At 36.2% G+C, this 21,208-nt stretch overlaps 1 protein-coding gene across 1 annotated transcript in view; it reads right to left on the reverse strand.

Annotated features, from left to right (window-relative positions):
• DCC (DCC netrin 1 receptor) overlaps positions 1 to 21,208 on the reverse strand; it is a 781,864-nt gene that overhangs the window by 255,389 nt on the left and 505,267 nt on the right. The gene's annotated exons all lie outside the window — the stretch shown is intronic.

The raw sequence follows: 21,208 nt of genomic DNA on the forward strand, positions 1-21,208 counted from the left end.
AATTCTATTTTTAGTTATTTAAGGAACCTCCATACTGTTCTCCAGAGTGGCTGTATCAATTTACATTCCCACCAACAGTGCAGGAGGGTTCCCTTTTCTCCACACCCTCTCCAGCATTTGCTGTTTGTAGATTTTCTGATGATGCCCATTCTAACTGGTGTGAGGTGATACCTCATTGTAGTTTTGATTTGCATTTCTCTAATAATTAGTGATGTTGAGCAGCTTTTCATGTGCTTCTTGGCCATCTGTATGTCTTCTTTGCAGAAATGTCTATTTAAGTCTTCTGCCCATTTTTGGATTGGGTTGTTTCTTTAATATTGAGCTGCATGAGCTGTTTATATATTTTGGAGATTAATCCTTTGTCCATTGATTCGTCTGCAAATATTTTCTCCCATTCTGAGGGTTGTCTTTTCATCTTGTTTATGGTTTCCTTTGCTGTGCAAAAGCTTTGAAGTTTCATTAGGTCCCATTTGTTTATTTTTGTTTTTATTTCCATTACTCTAGGAGGTGGATCAAAAAAGATCTTGCTGTGATTTATGTCAAAGAGTGTGCTTCCTATGTTTTCCTCTAAGAGTTTTATAGTGTCCAGTCTTACATTTAGGTGTCGAATCCATTTTGAGTTTATTTTTGTGTATGGTGTTAGGGAGTGTTCTAATTTCATTCTTTTACATGTAGCTGTCCAGTTTTCCCAGCACCACTTATTGAAGAGAATGTCTTTTCTCCATTGTATATCCTTGCCTCCTTTGTCATAGATTAGTTGACCATAGGTGCGTGGGTTTATCTCTGAGCTTTCTATCTTGTTGCATTGATCTATGTTTCTGTTTCTGTGCCAGTAACATATTGTCTTGATTACTGTAGCTTTGTAGTATAGTCTGGAGTCTGGGAGTCTGATTCCTCCAGCTCTGTTTTTTTTCCTCAAGACTGCTTTGGCTATTCGGGGTCTTTTGTGTCACCATACAAATTTTAAGATTTTTTGTTCTAGTTCCATAAAAAATGCCATTGGTAATTTGATAGGGATTTCATTGAATCTTTAGATTGCTTTGGGTAGTATAGTCATTCTCACAATATTGATTCTTCCAATCCAAGAACATGGTATATGTCTCCATCTGTTGGTATCATCTTTAATTTCTTTCATCAGTGTCTTATAGTTTTCTGCATACAGGTCTTTTGCCTCCCTAGGTAGATTTATTCCTAGGTATTTTATTCTTTTTGTTGCAATTGTAAATGGGAGTGATTCCTTAATTTCTCTTTCAGAGTGTTCATCATTAGTGTATAGGAATGCAAGAGATTTCTGTGCATTAATTTTGTATCCTGCAACTTTACCAAATTCATTGATTAGCTCTAGTAGTTTTCTGGTGGCATTTTTAGGATTCTCTTTGTGTAGTATCATGTCATCTGCAAACAGTGACAGTTTTACTTCTGCTTTTCCAATTTGAATTCCTTTTATTTCTTTTTCTTCTCTGATTGCTGTGGCTAGGACTTCCAAAACTATGTTGAATAATAGTGGTGAGAGTGGACTTCCTTGTCTTGTTCCTGATCTTAGAGGAAATGCTTCCAGGTTTTCACCATTGAGAATGATGTTTGCTGTGGGTTTGTCATATATGGCCTTTATTATGTTGAGGTAGGTCCCTCTGTGCCCACTTTCTGGAGAATGTTTATCATAAATCGGTGTTGAATTTTGTCAAAAGCTTTTTCTGCATCTATTGAGATAATCATGTGGTTTTTATTCTTCAATTTGTTAATATGGTGTATTACATTGATTGATTTGTGTATATTGAAGAATTCTTGCATCCCTGGGATAAATCCCACTTGATCATGGTGCATGATCCTTTTAATGTGTTGTTGGATTCTGTTTCCTAGTATTTTGTTGAGGATTTTTGCATCTGTATTCATCAGTGATACTGGTCTGTAATTTTCTTTTTTTGTAGTGTCTTTGTCTGGTTTTGGTATCAGGGTGATGGTGGCCTCATAGAATGAGTTTGGGAGTGTTCCTTCCTCTGCAATTTTCTGGAATTGTTTGAGAAGGATGAGTGTTAGCTCTTCTCTAAATGTTGGATAGAATTCACCTGTGAAGCCATCTGGTCCTGGACTTTTGTTTGTTGGAAGATTTTTAATCACAGTTTCAATTTCATTACTTGTGATTGGTCTGTTCATATTTTCTGTTTCTTCCTGGTTCAGTCTTGGAAGGTTATACCTTTCTAAGAATTTGTCCATTTCTTCCAGGTTGTCCAACTTATTGGCATAGAGTTTCTTGTAGTAGTCTCTTAGGATGCTTTGTATTTCTGCGGTGTCTGTTGTAACTTCTCCTGTTACATTTCTAATTTTATTGATTTGAGTCCTCTCCCTCTTTTTCTTAAGCAGTCTGCCTAATGGTTTATCAATTTTGTTTATCTTCTCAAAGAACCAGCTTTTAGTTTTATTGATCTTTGCTATTGTTTTCTTTGTTTCTATTTCATTTATTTCTGCTCTGATTTTTATGATTTATTTCCTTCTGTTAATTTTGGGTTTTGTTTGTTCTTCTTTCTCTAGTTCCTTTAGGTGTAAGGTTAGATTGTTTCTTTGAGATTTTTCTTGTTTCTTAAGGTAGGCATGTATAGCTATAAACTTCCCTCTTAGAACTGTTTTGCTGCATCCCATAGGTTTTGGACTGTCGTGTTTTCATTGTCATTTGTCTCTAGGTATTTTTTGATTTCCTCTTTGATTTCTTCAGTGATCTCTTGGTTATTTAGTAACGTATTGTTTAGCCTCCATGTGTTTGTGTTTCTTTACGTTTTTTTCCCTGTAATTGATTTCTAATCTCATAGCGTTGTGGTCAGAAAAGATGCTTGATATGATTTCAATTGTCTTAAATTTACTGAGGCTTGATTTGTGACCCAAGATGTGATCTATCCTGCAGAATGTTCCGTGCGCACTTGAGAAGAAAGTGTAATCTGCTGTTTTTGGATGGAATGTCCTATAAATATCACTTAAATCTATCTGGTCTCTTGTGTCATTTAAAGCTTCTGTTTCTTTATTTATTTTCATTTTGGATGATCTGTCCTTTGGTGCAAGTGAGGTGTTAAAGTCCCCTACTATTTTGTGTTACTGTCAATTTCCTCTTTTATAGCTGTTAGAAGTTGCCTTATGTATTGAGGTGCCCCTATGTTGGGTGCATATATATTTATAATTGTTATATCTTCTTCTTGGATTGATCCCTTGATTATTATGTAGTGTCTTTCCTTGTCTCTTGTAACATTCTTTATTTTAAAGTCCAGTTTATCTGATATGAGTATTGCTACTCCAGCTTTCTTTTGATTTCTCTTTGCATGGAATATCTTTTTCCATCCCCTCACTTTCAGTCTGTATGTGTCCCTAGGTCTGAAGTGGGTCTCTTGTAGACAGCATATATATGGGTCTTGTTTTTGTATCCATTCAGCAAGCCTGTGTCTTTTGGTTGGAGCATTTAATCCATTCATGTTTAAGGTAATTATCGATATGTATGTTCCTATGACCATTTTCTTAATTGTTTTGGGTTTGTTTTTGTAGGTCCTTTTCCTCTCTTGTGTTTCCCACTTAGAGAAGTCCCTTTAGCATTTGTTGTAGAGCTGCTTTGGTGGTGCTGAATTCTCTTAGCTTTTGCTTGTCTGTAAAGCTTTTGATTTCTCCATTGAATCTGAATGTGATCCTTGCTGGGTAGAGTAATCTTGGTTGTAGGTTCTTTGCTTTCATCACCTTAAGTATATCATGCCACTCCCTTCTGTCTTGGAGAGTTTCTGCTGAGAAATCAGCTGTTAACCTTATGGGAGTTCCCTTGTATGTTATTTGTCGTTTTTCCCTTGCTGCTTTCAATAATTTTTCTTTGTCTTTAATTTTTGCCTATTTGATTACTATGTGTCGTGGCCTGTTTCTCCTTGGGTTTATCCTGTATGGAACTTGCTGTGCTTTCTGGACTTGGGTGGCTATTTCCTTTCCCATGTTAGGGAAGTTTTCGACTACAATCTCTTCAAATATTTTCTAGGGTCCTTTCTCTCTCTCTTCTCCTTCTGGGACCCCTATAATGCAAATGTTGTTGCGTTTAATGTTGTCCCAGAGGTCTCTTAGGCTGTCTTCATTTCTTTTCATTCTTTTTTCTTTATTCTGTTCTGCAGCACTGAATTCCACCATTCTGCCTTCCAGGTCACTTATCTGTTCTTCTGCCTCAGTGATTCTGCTATTGATTCCTTGTAGTGTATTTTTCAGGTCAGTTATTGTATTGTTCATCTCTGTTTGTTTGTTCTTTAATTCTTCTAGGTCTTTGTTAAACATTTCTTGCATCTTCTCCATTTTTGCCTCCATCCTTTTTCTAAGGTCCTGGATCATCTTCACTATCATTATTTTGAGTTCCTTTTCTGGAAGGTTGCCTATCTCCACTTCATTTAGTTGTTTTTCTGGGGTTTTATCTTGTTCCTTCATCTGGTACATAGCCCTCTGCCTTTTCATCTTGTCTATCTTTCTGTGAATGTGGTTTTTGTTCCACAGGCTGCAGGATTGTAGTTCTTCTTGCTTCTGCTGTCTGCTCTCTGGTGGATGAGGCTATCTAAGCATCTTGTGTAAGTTTCCTGATGGGAGGGACTGGTGGTGGGTAGAGCTGGCTGTTGCTCTGGTGGGCAGAGCTCAGTAAAACTTTAATCTGCTTGACTGCTGATTATTGGGGCTGGGTTCCCTCCCTGTTGGTTGTTTGGCCTGAGGCAACCCAACACTGGAGTATACCTGGGCTCTTTGGTGGGGCTAATGACAGACTCTGGGAGGGCTCATGCCAAGGAGTACTTCCCAGAACTTCTGCTGCCAGTGTCCTTGTCCCCATGGTGAGCCACAGCCACCCCCCGCCTCTGCAGGAGACCCTCCAACACTAGCAGGTAGGTCTGGTTCATTCTCCCCTGGGGTCACTGCTCCTTCCCCTGGGTCCCGATGCGCACACTACTTTTTGTGTGCCCTCCAAGTGTGGAGTCTCTGTTTCCCCCAGTCCTGTCGAAGTCCTTCAATCAAATCCCACTAGGCTTCAAGGTCTGATGCTCTAGGAATTCCTCTTCTGTTTGCTGGACCCCCAGATTGGGAAGCGTGACGTGGGGCTTAGAACCTTTACTCCAGTGGGTGGACTTCTGTGGTATAAGTGTTCTCCAGTCTGTGAGTCACCCACCCAGCAGTTATGGGATTTGATTTTACTGTGATTGCACCCGTCCTACCATCTCATTGTGGCTTCTCCTTTGTTTTTGTATGTGGGTTATCCTTTTTGGTGAGTTCCAGTGTCTTCCTGTCAATGACTGTCCAGCAGCTAGTTGTGATTCTGGTGGCTGGCTTCAACTTTAAATGGGTGAATTGTGTGGTATGTGAATTATATCTCAATAAAGATATTACAAAAAGAACAACTGCATCACACACAAAAAAATTAGAATAGGGTAATGAACCCCAACATGCCCATCACCTGACTTCAAATTTTCAGTTCATTTCCACTCATTATATATATATATATATATATATATATCTACTAAACCCTCTGGGATTTTATTTAAAGAAATTCTATATATGTTTGTAAAGTGGAGAAATACACCTACATGTGTGGCTCTTGCTATAAGTGGGAAGTACATTCTGCAGGGTCCTGAATACAATCTATTTTTATCCCCCCATCACCGGCACCATGTCCTGTCCATATCATACTCGAGAATGTTTGCAGATCACAGAAGGAAAGGAAACAGTGGAGCAGTTCAGTCCCACTCCATTGCTTCAGGTTCTTCCTTTGAGGACATTTAGAAGGTAATGTACAATTAGGGGCCAAAGCATCTGCAAAGAGCTCAGTTGTAAATGGGAGCTCTAATCAAGTCTGTGAGAAAATTCAGGGAGGCTCCATTCTAACTCCTTTTTAAAATTTTTGTATAACAGAATTAGAAGGTAAAACGTGGTTCCAGGCTACATAGGATTTTTGGGGGGAGGGGGTGGGGGTCAGGAAAGAGGGATATAGAGTAAAGTCAGTGAACTACTATATACAAACGAATGGTGTGAAGTTTACAAAATGTCTCAGAAAAATATTTTCTATGCTTATTTATTTGCTTAAGCCCAAGAAAATAAAACGAGAATATATGTAAGGTTTTCATGGGTTACATTCTTTTTCTAATGGTGTTTACCATAGTTCTAAGTTTCCATTCATTTGTTTGATTGTTTGATTAATGTCTTTTGAGCTCCTAAGAACTTAAGCTCATAAACTCTCCTGCTGCTTCTTACCACAGGGTCCCCAGTGCCAACAACGATGTCTAAAACTTATAGTATTTTCAATAAATAGTTGTTGAGATGAAATAGAAACTAAAAACAAAAGAAAACAATAGATCAATAAAACTAAGAGCTGGTTCTTTAAAAAACTAAACAAAATTGATAGACCTTTAGCCAGACTCATCAAGGAAAAAGAGAGTGGGCCCTAATGAATAAATCAGAAATGAAAGAGGAAAAGAGGAAAAGTTTATCTGACACCACAGAAGTACCAAAGATCATAAGAGATTATTATGAACAATTATACACCAATAAATTGGTCAACCTAGAAGAAATAGATTAATTCCTAGAAATGTACAATCTCCCAAGACTAAATCAGGAAGAAATAAAAAAAATATGAACAGACCAATGACCAGTAATGAAACTGAACCTGTAATTTTAAAAACTGTCAAAAAACAAAAATCTAAGACTAGATGGCTTTACCAGTTAATTCTACCAAACATTTAGAGAAAAGGCAACATCTATCCTTCTTGAGCCATTCAAAAAAAATGTAAGAGGAAGGAATGCTTCTCAACTCCTTCTATGAGTCCAGCATCACCCTGATACCAAAACCAAAGATGCCATACACAAAAAAGAAAATTACAGGCCAATATCACTGATGAACATAGATGCAAAAATACTCAACAAAGTATTACCAAACCAAATTCAACAATATATTGACAGGATTATACACTATGATCAAGTGGGATTTATCACAGGGATGTAAGGATGGTTCAATGTCTGAAAAGTCAATCAATGTGATATACCACATTAACAAATTGAAGAATAAAACTCACATGGTCATCTCAATAGATGCAGAAAAAACTTTTGACAAAATTCAATACCCATTTATGATAAAAACTCTCAACAGAGTGGGTTTAGAGGGAATATGCCTCAACACAATAAAGACCATACATGTCAAACTCACAGCCAACATCACAATCAATGGTGAAAAGCTGAAAGCATTTCCTCTAATATGAGGAACAAAAGAAGGATGCCCACTCTCACCACTTTTATTAAACATAGTACTGGAAGTCTTAACCACAGCAACTGGATAAGAAAAAGAAAAAAAGGAATCCAAATTGGTAAAGGAAGAAGTAAAACTGTCACTGTTTGCAGGTAATATGATACTATATTATAGGAAACCCTAAAGACACCACCAAAAAACTAATGAATTCAGTAAAGCAGGATACAAAGTAAATACTAAGAAATATGTTGCATTTCTATATGTTAACAACAGAAAGAGAAATTAAGAAATCAGTCCCATTTGCAATTACATTAAAAAGAATAAAATATCTAACAATAAATCTAACCAAGGAGGTAAAAGATTTGCAATCATAAAACTATAGGACACTGATAAAAGAAATTGAAAATGATGCTAATAAACAGAAAAATATACTGTACTCATGGATTGAAAGAATTAATATTGTTAAAATAATCATACTACTCAAGACAATCTACAGATTCAATGAAATCCCTTGTCAAAATACCAAGGGCATTTTTCATAGAACTAGAACAAATAATTCTAAAATGTGCACAGAAACACAAAGGATCCCAAATAGCCAAAACAATCTTGAGAAAGAAAAAAAAAAAGCTGTGGGTATCACACTCTCTTATTGCACACTATACTACAAAGCTACAGTAATTAAAACAATATGGTATTGGCACAAAAACAGACAAATAGATCAATGGAACAGGATAGAGAACCCCCAAATAAACCCATGCTTATATGATCAATTAATCTACAACAAAGGAGGCAAGAATATACAATGGGGAAAAGTCAATCTCTTAAATAAATGGTGTTGGGAAAACTGGACAGCTACATGTGTAAGAATGAAACTGGACTACTGTCTCACATCATATACAAAACTAAACTAAAAATTAATTAAAGACTTAAATGTATATGCTGAAACCATAGAACTCTGAGAAGAAAAGTTAGGCAGTGTGCTCTTTGACACTGGTCTTAGCAATTTTCTTTTTTTTTTAATCTGTCACCTCAGGCAAGGGAAACAAAAGCAAATATAAACAAATGGCACTACCTCAAGCTAAAAAGCTTTTGTAGAGTGAAGGAAACCATCATTAAAATGAAAAGGCAGACTACTGAATGGGAGAAGATATTTGCAAACAGTACATCTGATAAGTGGTTAAAATCAAAACTATAGAAAGAACTCATATAATTCAACATCAAAAAATACAAACAACTTGATTAAAAAATGGACAGAAGACCTGAATACACATTTTTCCAAAGAAGACATTCAGATGGCCAACGGGCACAGGAAAAGATGCTCAACAACACTTATCATCAGGGAAATGCAAATCGAAACCACAATGAGATACCACCTCACACCTTTTAGAATGGCTGTCATCAAAAAGATAAAAAATAACAAGTGTTGGCAAGGATGTGGAGGAAAGGGAAACTTTGTGCACTGTTGGTGGGATTGTGAATTGGTGCAACCACTACGGAAAATATATGGAGGTTTCTCAAAAAATTAAAAATAGAACTACCATGTGATCCAGCAATTTTTTTTCTGGGTATTTACCAGAATAAAACAAAAACATTAATTCGAAAAGATATATGCACTCCAGTGTTCATCACAGCATTATTTACAACAGCCAAGTTATGGAAGCAACCTAAGTGTCCATCAACAGATGAATAGATAAAGATGATGTGGTATATATAGATAATGGAATAATACTCAGTAATAAAAATTTAAATCTTTCCATTAACAGCAACACGGATGGATCTAGAATATATCATGCTAAGTAAAATTAAGTTAGATAAAGACAGAACACCTTATGATATCACTATGTGTGGAATTTAAAAAACCAACCAACCAATCAAAATAAAAACAGACTTACAGATGCAGAGAACAGATGGGTGGTTGCCAGAGGGGAGGGGGAGTCAGTTTGGGAAAAATAGGTGAAAGAGATTAAATGGTACAAACCTCCAGTTATATAATAAATAAGTCACAGGGATGTAATATATAGAATATGGAATATGGTCAATAATATTATAATAACTTTGTAGAGAGACACATAGTTACTAGATTTTGTGGGTGATCATTTCAAGATGAATGTAAATGTTAAATCACTATATAGGACATCTGAAACTAACATAATATTGTACATCAACTATATAAATAAGTAGTTGTTGAACAAATTAATAAGCATTTTAATGAAGGTTCTTTATTTAATCAAATGCATCTTCAAATCATAGAACTTTCCTTTTCCTTGTTACCAAAATACCAAGAGCATTGCCATTGCACTTAGAAAACATATTATGGGCCTGATTTTGGCTCGCACATGCAATGAATAAAGAAACAAAAGAATGACACAAGAGGTGATAGCTCTTGAGGATTTTGACAGAAGTTTGAAGAAAAAATGGAAGGGGCTAAAAAGTATACTTGTGAGAAAGAGAATGATTACTTAAACTCAAATGAAATAAATTGTATTGGGAAAAAAACAATTTTAATTATGGTTCTCTATAACTTCCATCAGGTGATGCCCCCAGCTTCCTGGAGTAAGAATGGGGACATGCTGGGAGGAAGAGTGTTGAAGGGAAGAAGGGAAGTGTGGAGTCCATGGTACTCAGGAGGAGGGTGGGGCATGGTGGGCAGGTCATATGGTTGCATGTTGTCAAGCTGGATGCTTATGACGAAAGGTGGGCCTATAGTACTGGAAAATTTATGCTATAGTTAATGAAAAATGAATTTAAGTAAATGCCAAGCAAGTAATAATCATGGCACACATATATATTTTGGAGTAGAATTATAGATTGGAAATATATATATATATATATATATATACACACACACACACACACACATACATACATATATATATAAACATAATGTAAATATATAAGTAGTACAGATTTATATGAATATAATTAATATAAATATATAAGTAGTATATATCTATATGAATATAATTAATAAATTATATATATATTCTTACAGATCTTGATTACATACAATTATAATACTAGCCCATGCTTTAATTTTCCTTCTCAGTTTCCTTTTGGTATGAAGGAAGTAGTCTAGGAGAACTATGGAGGAAGCATAACCGGAAGGCTATCTTTTGATATTCTACTTTAAATTTACTATCTACCCTTATTATCTATTGTCTTTGCTTTCAAAATTAGATTGAAATATTATGAAAACATCTTTAAAATAATATGGGTCAAATCAGTAAACACTTCCTTCCTAAAGCAATGTCTTTTTTTTTTTTTTTTTAGTTATTTTTAGTTTTTATTTTATTTCCCTAAAGCAATGTCTTAATTGAAGACACTGAGTCTGAAGTTTGGAAGAATAAAACAAAGAGAAATTAGTTCTTCTTTCTTCCCTGGAATCAATCAGAATGCACTTGTCAGTAGCCAAGCAGATGGCAACTTTTGTCTTGCCTATCCAAGTTTATCATGTTATAGCCACCCTATTGGTAAACATTTCTACTCTTTAAACTCAAGATTTATCTTATTCATGAATTCTGGCTGAACTCTTTTCTTTTTGCTTTAAGGTTTATGATTCTTATGAAATATTGAAATGCTTGAATAAAAATATTTCCTCACTACCGAGTTGCCTGCAGGTCAGTTGTAAAAACATTCACTTTGCAATAATTAAGTCAGTGCTGACTTACTGATTCCTTCTTTTACGTCTCCTTTTATTTTTTTGTTCATTAGCGAGTTTGGTAAAGATCAGGTGATACAGCCACTGAATATTACTGGGAAAGGCAAATGATCAGAAGTCACCAGACAACATTCGACATACATTGATTTTCTGTTTTTAGGATTAATGACTAGGGTCATTCAATGCAGTCCTTTAAATTTTGTACCCAGTGGCATTTATCCAATTAGAAGTCTTTCTTGCTATTTGCACATATTTGATAACATGAGGCTAAGTACTATCGCCTGTGCATCTTATATCTTAGAGAGGAAAATAGAATCCTTATTTCACTTTGTTGTTTCTCACCTCAAAGCACACAAATATTTTAAACATGGGTCTGAAAGTAGGGGATAGTAGGAAGGGTATGGAGACATGCTAACGTGCAGAAATGATTAAATTCTAATGTTCCACATTTATATAACACTTTAGTATAATAAACTCCAAAGATATTAAATAACTTTTCTCTTTGATTTCCACATCCTGCAAATGAGGACACAGAGGCAAAGTTACTCTTGGTTCTTTGGGTATGGATTATACAAGTTGTTAATTTTCTAAATCTCTATTTCAGAAACATTCTACAAGAATGTGTTAGCTTATCTGGGGGGAGATGTGTTAAGGGATAAGAGAGGAGATGACACTCAAGCTACTGGTCCTATTCATCAGATGCTCCTGTCTAGAGAGAAGACAGCCTTGAAGTGGGCAGGCCTGGGTTTAAATCCCATTTACTGCCACTTAGCCATGTGACACACCATGCTTTTAACTGCTTTATAAGTGGGAATTTTAAAACAAATAAACACACATATGATAAAACTACCAGAAAATAGTAACTTCACAGGAAGCTTGAGAGAATTAACATAGGATACTATTTATCAAAGTGAGGCATGTTGTAAGTGGCAAATAAAGCCATTTCTTCCCCCTGCACAGTTATCAATGTTCCTGTAAAGGCTGAGGAGAAACTGAAATAATTCTCTAAAATGAGTATGTGTGTTTCCACTTTGAAAGTATTTTACCCAAGTTATAGTTCTCCCACTTCTCTTTATTCTACCCCAGCTGGATGTGTAGAAGATTTCAGAGCCCTATTTGGGGCTTTTAATTAACTATGTGTAATAATCTGAAGTAAAGTTTTCTGAGAATTCTACTGTAATGACCAGTCTTGTGAATTCTGGTGGCATACTGGTAAATTGGATCTCTGACAGAAAAAACCCCACAGGTAGTATTTGCCAATTTCAGTGAGTCAATACTTCCACCATGGTCAATTTCAAGCCACCAATGATTTAATAACCACACTGCAAAATTCCTGAATATTTAACAATTGGCTCTAGTGAGTCTGTCCCAACCATCTCCAACACATATCAAAAAGGAATATGAAGCCAGTTTGCCAACAAAAAGCCTCAAGTCCAGAAGATAGAATGGGACAAATTTGCATGGAGTACATTAAAATTGACTGCAAAATCCTTGGGGGAAGGCCTTTGTCTGATTCAAAGTTTTAATCTCCTGCACTACTTAGGAATCAAGAAATATTTATAGATGGAAAGGCCAAAACTCAGATGGCCACACAATAGATTTTTGTCTGTGTTGGTCTGATAGAGTTAATCTGAATTTCTATTAAATATCAGAAAAAATGACGTGACATGACACTAAATTTAGAATGAAATCATTAAATTATAACTTAAGCCTAGCCCTAGCTTACTGGTAACTGCAAAACTACTAAGATCTTGAAAATATATCAAAAAATTGAAAGTCTATGGCAAACAATATATGCTTTGTAGCTATATTTAAGAATTTCTATATTGCTTTTAATTACACAGTGATGGCCACATACTGCATCATGGTGCAAACATTTAAAAAGCTGGTTTCTTATGAAATTGCAGAAGTTCAAGATTCTGAGGATCCCCCAAGCAACCCAACTTATTCCAAGAGAACATTTGGCTATGTCTCAGGCTTTTCTGAGGAGAAGTCCTACAAGAAGAAAGGACTGCACGTTGCTACTTTTTCTCTCTATAGATGCATATAAATATGGAATATCAAATTATAAAGTAGTTGACCTTTTAGGTTAAGCTGTATGAAATGGCCAATAATCAATTGTTTTTGACCTCCAAAAATGGTAATTTCATACAGTTCAGATGAATAAAATGGTTTTTACTCCTTACCTAGTCCAACCTTTTCAGGCTTTAAGGAAATAGAAGCCTCAAGGACATTTTAGATATTTTAATTGAGATGTGTCAGAAATTTTTCATAATGGCAGTATTATGAAACCAAAATAAGGTTTGCTCAATTTTTCAAACATGTTAAATAACATTAGCTTTGAGAGAGAAAAACATGTTTCATACCAGAGGACAATTTTCAAAGAGGAACACACCAGTGCTAGAAACTTGGCAGCTGTATAAATAAAACAAAGGAAGTTCATAGGAAAAAGCAGAATTCCCCATAAGTTCAGAGTGTGCTCTTTCATCCTACCCAAAAATCTTCAGAAAGGAATTTAAGTCAGATGGACATTTAAAGGTTTGAAAATAGAAACCAGATTTGGTATTATAACGTGGGACAACCCTTTTCAGCAACTTCCTGAACATTTTGTGTTCTCAATATACTGTTCCAAACAACAATGATGAAACCCAGAAAAATCTCTAAAATGTAAACAGTCATGAGAGTCTAGGCTATTGAATCAATCCAATATTGGGAAAGAAAATAAATATTGAATCTAAATGCCTGTAGAATATAAAAATAGTAGTTTGCATATGAAAAGATGGTACCTCCTGCGATCCAACTTTTATGCTTTATAGTCATTTATTCAATAAGCAAGAGGCAGTGTCATGAAAAGATGAATCCACAGGCTTCTAACACAGCCTAGGTTTGAATATCAGTTTTAACACTTACCAGTTGTGAGTTCTTGGGTACAAGTCACTTACCTCCTCTGTCTCTCACTTCCCCCATCTACACAATGGGAATAACAACACCAAACGAGGCAACAGATGTAAAGCCCTGATGAGGGCACTATTCCAAATGGCTGTGCCAGGCTAAATGCCGAGTCAAAAAGTGAGTTCTCAACAGAAAGGGATTGATATTAATTATGTTAAGGAGAAATGATAGAGTCACGTCACTGGGGAATTTTTTCCTTTAATTTAGAAGGACTTTTGAAAACTACCAACAGAAGAGGAGAGGGAACAGAAGGAGAAAAGGAAGCGCAAGAAAAAGAAGCTGCTTTAGCTCTACCACATTAATGCAGAAACAGTAAATATTAATCGTGGGTCAACTAAAGGTGTCAACATAACCCTTTATAATAAGGCTCGTTATTGCACAGAATAGATGTAGATGGTATGGTGCATTAAATTCACATTGCACTCATCTAAAAATCATGTAGAACACCTTGCAATGGCAATGTTACTCCGCAAAGTAAATATTAGTTCCAATCTGAAAGGAAATTTTTCTCTCCATGTAAAGGAAAATCTAGTTTTTTCTTGAAAATGAGATCAACACATGCTCCCACATCCTAGTCCCATATAATTCCCAAGTATGTGAATGAAAAAGCCATGAGGTTAACTATTCAGATGTTTTATTATACATAATGCCAAATATCTGCATGCCTGTATTTGTATCCAGATGGTGTTATAGATACACTATTTGTCTAGTCATATGACTATGAATATTTTTACATATTTTTGTTATTTACTAAAAAAATCCATTAATACTTAAGAGAAAGCCATACTTGTCTCTGTTCTTCTTTCAAAGGAAAAGAAAAACAAAATACCTGTTGCAATTCCAATTATTTATGTAAGTACAGAATATCTAACTATGAAACAAAACTCATAGTCATTATTATTTCTCAAAAAAGCAGAAATATTACAGCCAAGATCCTGGAACATGCCATTCTCTTTCTCTCTGGATGCTTGTGTGGGAAGTTTTCAGCAGCAGGAAATTGCTGTCACATGGACTATACCATAGTTGGTGGCTTTACAAATGTGTGGAGCAGCCCAGAGTCCCACTGGCCATAAATACGCCAGTTCTCTGAGCTGAGCCCTGTGGAGTTGAGGTTTTCTGTAGAGTAAGGGCTTTATTTCTCCAAATGATCAAAGAAGCACTTGGGCAGAGTCCACTGAAAAATGGAAGATATCACTGGGAGACGAGCTCACCAATTTGCTGCTCAACTGTATTACAAAGATTGCAACGAGAGGAGAGCGCAGGGCAGGGAAACAATTCTTTAACATCTCTGTCAGAAATGGAATGAGGCAAACCCATTCCACAGGATTTTCTAATTTTGTCAAAATTATATCTGCTGTCAAGTCAACTATTAGAATGTTGAAGCAGTAGTAAAATTGACGGTGCTGGATGAAAACTCAGTTTGTGATTGCATTTGGCAAGCAAATGTGGTGAGTGAACAGAATAGTAAGCAACACGGGATCATTCTCATTCAACCCAAAGACAAAGTAAATGAGACTCTATGAGACTGCTGAGGGAGGTGACTGGCTGGGAGTCCCATTCTGTAGAAGATACAGGCTGAGCTGAATCCAGTGGTCCAATGGCAAAGTAGGCTTACAATTCTATTCCTGGCTCATGTTTACTGCAGACATTTAAGGTGCACGGTGAGTCTTTCAGTGGCTTGGGCTGTTGTCTGTAATGAAATGTACCTGGTAAAATAATGATCCATCCAGAGTTTCCATGTCTCCCAATAGCCAATTTGAAGAACATACACAGTTTAACCAAATCCACTCTAAGTGCATCCAATACAGAGTCAGCCCAAATCTCCAAAAAGACTGGTGTTTGACTCTTTGGCCACCTGTATCCCTCAAATTCCGTTTTTTGCCTTTGTTTCCTAAATCCCTCAGACAGATAAGTCTCGATTGGCTCTTGTTTTAAAGGAAAAGCACGGATCTGTCTACCTCATTTCTACTCTAATGGTGATCTCATAGACCTACCAGAGATGATAAAAGTATCTAAAAAAATGTATTGTTTGTAGTAATTTAGAAAGAAGCATGAAATATTAATATTTGGGAAATTAAAATTAATTTCTAGATGTGTGTTGAAAGTACTCTATTTCTTTGTTTATATTTTCAAAGTAGTTTGCATGCATTTAGATGGCCACATTCTAATTCTCTTATTATCTGACTGCCCTTTTCTTCATTGCCTCTTCTTTTTCTAGTACCTAGTACTGATTATGTTAGGTTTGATCTTAGGTCCTTTATTTCTATCATTCCACATCCTCTGTAGGTGACTATTTTTAAATCAGTTTCCATGTCTTCAACTATCACCATCAATAGGTGCCTAGCAAAGCTACAGCCCTGGTTCCCATACTGACCCAAGTACCAGAAAAAAATTTCTAACTGCTTTATCAACATCTTAACCTCAAGGTTTCATAGTACATTAAACACAGATGTCAAAGATCGTATTTATTCTTAGTGTAATCCCACCATCATTTTTGGCTCTTTCCTCTCCCAAACTTCTTTATACCCAAGCAGGCATGAAGTCCTATTAGTTTTATTTTTTGGGTATATCTCAGACTCATCCTTCCTTTCCATTTGCATGATCATCACCCTGGTTTAGCTCTAATCATCTCTCATTTGAGCCACATCAATAAACTCCAGCTGGTCCATAATTTTACGGGATCACATGGCCATTAGGCATGTCCTAGCATAGAAAGGTCACTGAGGGAAGGAGGACATTTAGAGTAATTTGGTATTGTTCTTACTTTCCAAGGAATTCAGAAGAACTGAATTATTATTTATTGACTCCAATCAAAACAAAATAAGGGGAATGGAAGGTAAACTAGAATTCATTTCTGATCTGTCTAAAGACAGATTGTGATATTAGAAAATATTTAAAACTTGGAAATAAGAAAAAAAAAGACAGGTGACTTTTTTCATGGTGATTTAACAGGTCAATACAAAGATCATTATCCAGGGGAACGCACTTCATTAAACTTACTATTTACTATTGATCAAAGGACCCTAACTTAGTGAAGTTATAGGTTAACTTGTAGATTTTCTGTCCAGTAGAAATACATATAATTTCTGTCCAAAAGGGAAGAAAATGTCAAAATTTATAGTTTATTACCCCAGTGAACATTAACCAATTTCATAACTCTCCTAGCAATTTTATTCTAACATTCCTTTATTAAAATGCCCACAAATACCAGCCTTGCCATCTTCCTAGTTCTGTCATTAATTAATGAGATGAATAAAATGTTTGATAAGTTCATTTTATATTTATATGGGACTCATATTTTTAAGTTTTTGAAAGTTATGCTTTACCAGTGGCTTAAAATAACCGATTCTTAAGAAAACTTGCCTTAACTCATGAAGAGGGTCTTTATTTGCATTGCTGATATAATAGAAAGGGAGAAAAACTATTATAGTTTGATTTTAAAAAATTAAAGTCAATAAAATCTGGTCATACACATTACTAGTGATTTGTATCTACCATCATATTTTCTCTAGAGACACCAGACCTACCTGAAAAGCAAAACCGACAGGAAATTAAACAGAAGAGCCCTTCACTAGTGCCACTTGATTTTTTAGTGCGTTGTTGTTCACTGCACTGTCATGACCAATTTTTCAAAATAGCTGTTTTTTACTTGACTAAAATGGCAAAGTCTTTGGCAAAAGCTTTTTGCTCCAGTTTTTCTGTGCTACACTGTAATACAATGAACTTAAAGGAAGCCAGCAAAAGGGTTGAATGAAAGGACTACCAATTGAAAACCAATTAAAGAGAACACTTTATCTCTGTGACATGTTTAGTCAGACTGTAGAATTTAGGACCAGGGGAGATCATACAGTTGAGTGAATCTTCCAAAGGTCAGTATAATTTTGTAGTTATTGTAGTGATGACTGAGAGGGAAAAAAACCGTGAACACTTCTCTGTTCTACTGTATAATAATCTTTACTTTCTTATGACTTGCATAGCAGTGATAGCCTTAAGTTCAGACTCCCACCGTTGACTAAATACTTGTTCTCTATGAGTTTTTGGAATGTATGTTTTATCTCCTACAATGAGAAGGCAATCACAGTCTCAACTAATTTCACAGTTCTGCAAAGTTGAGATCTTTCTTGTACTTTCTATGCATTCCTCACTGTCTTGAGAATGCACTAGAGGCATCAAACACTAATTATCTTTATTTGTTTTGATTGGCAATTTGAAATTTTTAGTGCAGTTGGGTTTTCCAGCTAGAGAACAAGATTTGGGAGTTGCAGCCTTGCGGCAGAAAGAGTTCTCTTCTGCCTTTTAGAATATACCGTACCCAAGATGCAATTGCCTGGGACTCAATGCTTTGCACACTGTAACGTGCAAAACAATCACGAGGAGAATCTTGGTAAATGCAGATTTGGATTCAGGTGGATGAATCTGAAGTTTGAGACTATCTTTCTAACAAGATCCTAGGTGTTGCTGAAGTTCATGCTGCTGCCAAGAGACCACACTTTGACCAACAAAGGCTTAGAGAATTTGTTCTAAAAGCAAATGGCAATCCATTTTAGGTTTCCAGTCCCTGAATAAAATCAGGAAGCATAGCCATCTGTAATGGGTAGGAGTTCAACTGAGCGTTTCAAACTAAACCTTCCTTATTTCACTGAAAATAATATGATTCTGAAAATCCAAACTAACATTAGGAGAAGATCTGTCTAATCTCCTTTACAACTTGTACTGACATCTTTGCCCATAAAGAAAACACTTCATCTTCTTAGCTTGGCATCCAAGGCTCCTTATAAACTTTACTTAAACTACTATCCAATCATATCTCTCCCTTCTCCACTCACCAGATGCCCTTATACACCTGCTACACATATTTATTTGCTGTTCCTTATTCTTGTACGGTTTTAGTGAACAATTCCCCCCTACCTGGAAAGTATTTCTTCTACTTCTCCACCACTCCTTTTCCTTCTTTAATATTGGTTCAAATGTTACATCCTCCTTAAAGTTTCCCTTAATCTTCTTCTTCCCCTAAATTTCCACTTAGAGGTAATTGCTCCTCCTCCTGTGCTCCTACAGAATTTGGGCTATATACACAATTATATTGAAGCAAATAATACTGTCGTTAAAACCATAGTCTCTGAAGACAGATAGGCATGAATTTATTCAATTGGTTCAATTCTGACATCTGTGCACCATAGAGGTTACCAAAGACAGCATCCTTGCCTCAAGGAACTTACATTCTGCTATGAGGAAACAAACATATAGATACAAAAGACAATTTAAATTATATATATGTTCTGTGAAGAAGAAAGATTAGGGTAAAAAGACTGAGAGCAATGGTGGGAGAGAGGGGATGCTGTTTTAGCTTGGAGGTTGGCTTATGTCTTTCTGAGGAAGCGATATTCATGTTTTCTGAGACCTGAATGAGATGTGGGTGCAAGTCTGAAGATCCGGAGGAAAGCTGTCCCGTGCTGGAGGAGCAGCAAGTGCGAAGATCCTCAGGACTAAAGAAGGCATATTTGTTTACTGACATGTCAGATGCTGAAGGAAATATAGGAGGCAGATGAGGGGCAAACAGAAAGGGAGAAACAGAGCAAAACCAGAAAGAAGTGATGCTATCACTGCTAGCAACAGGAGTCCAAGACCAAACAGAAAGTATTAGAAAAAAGAAGAGCCATAATTGCTCCAAAAAAAGGCCTGAGAATTGCTCAGCCATAAAAAAGAATGAAATAATGCCATTTGCAGCAACATGGATGGACCTAGAGATTATCATACTAAGTGAAGTAAGTCAGAGAAAGACAAATATCATATGATATCACTTATATGTGATATCTAAAAAATGATACAAATGAACTTATTTACAAAACAGAAACAGACTCACAGACTTAGAAAAACACTTATGGTTACCAAATGGGAAAGGTGGGGGGAGGGATAAATTAGGAGGTTGGGATTAACATACACACACTACTATATATAAACTAGATAATCAATAAGGACCTACTGTATAGCACAGGGAACTCTACTCAGTATTCTGTAATAACTTATACGGGAAAAGAATCTGAAAAAGAATAGATATATGTATATATATAACTAAATCACTTTGCTGTACACCGGAAATTAACACAACATTGTAAATTAATTATACTCCAATATAAAATAAAAATGAAAAAAAAAAAACAAAACTCTGAGATTCTTTCCACCTGCCCCTCTCCACCACTAAAGAGAATCTGTGACAAAGAAGGTCAAATACTTAAGTACACTTTGGGTTTCCCACCCAAGATCTTTAATGGGTCTGGTCTGGAATGCAAAAAATAAAAATAATAAATAAAATCTAGTCTACACTGACAACTCACTGATATGCACTCAGTGTTGAAGACAGCATTCCATGGGATATATTTTCCTCTGCTACAGATACAGCTCAGTGTTTCAGTCTCCTGCAGTCAGAGATTCCAGGTATGTCAGCATCAGCAGCACCTTTTGAAGGCTACAGTTTCTGCTGGTACCATATGTAATCCCCAGTCCCACTGGGATCATGACACATGATTAAAAACAGAGATGCAAACTGTGTGACATCCTCAGTGCCCCATACACTTACTTGAAGGGATATTTAAACTTGCAGCTGTAGTTCAACACCACTGATGGTCACTGTGAACCATTACAAAGAACGTGGCCATTTGCTTGTGCCTAAAAGGAGGAATCAGAACTAGAATGTGTGACCATGTGGGGAACTGCATACATTTGTGCATTGACCTACACCTAAACCTTAATGTGTTTGTGTGTCTGTTCATTGCTTTCGGCATTTCAAGACATCCAAACACTACTCCCAACTTTTTCCTGTGCATGTGAAACATGAAAATGACTCAACTTTGTAAATATGTGAATTTTTTTTTTTAATTTACGTGGACTCATTTTTGGTCTTTTTACTGCTCTTCTCAGCGTTATTCAATAAACTTGCATTTTGAAAAAAAACCCACATGTAATGACAGCATATGGCAACCCATGTCATTGACAACCTTTACAAAAATAGCATTGCCTACAACAGCAAGTTTGCTCCAAACAGGATGAAAAGTGAACTTGAGGAGGTAGAACTGTAGCTTGATTATGGGATTCTGGATGATTCAGAGCATCGAGATGCCTTTAATTTAGCCTCTACACACCACCCATGATTGATGTAACATGTTATTATTCTTCCATAGAAGTGATGGGACTTCCCTGGTGGCGCAGTGGTTAAGAATCCGCCTGCCAATGCAGGGCACACGGGTTCGATCCCTGGTCCGGGGAGGTCTCACATTCAGTGGAGCGTGCCGTGCGCCACAATTACCGAGCCTGCGTTCTAGAGCCTGCGAGCCACAACTACTGAGCCCGTGTGCCACAACTACTGAAGCCAGCGTGCC

This window comes from Eubalaena glacialis, chromosome 15 (assembly GCF_028564815.1).
Source record: "Eubalaena glacialis isolate mEubGla1 chromosome 15, mEubGla1.1.hap2.+ XY, whole genome shotgun sequence".
In the NCBI taxonomy this organism is placed as follows: Eukaryota; Metazoa; Chordata; class Mammalia; order Artiodactyla; family Balaenidae; genus Eubalaena; species Eubalaena glacialis.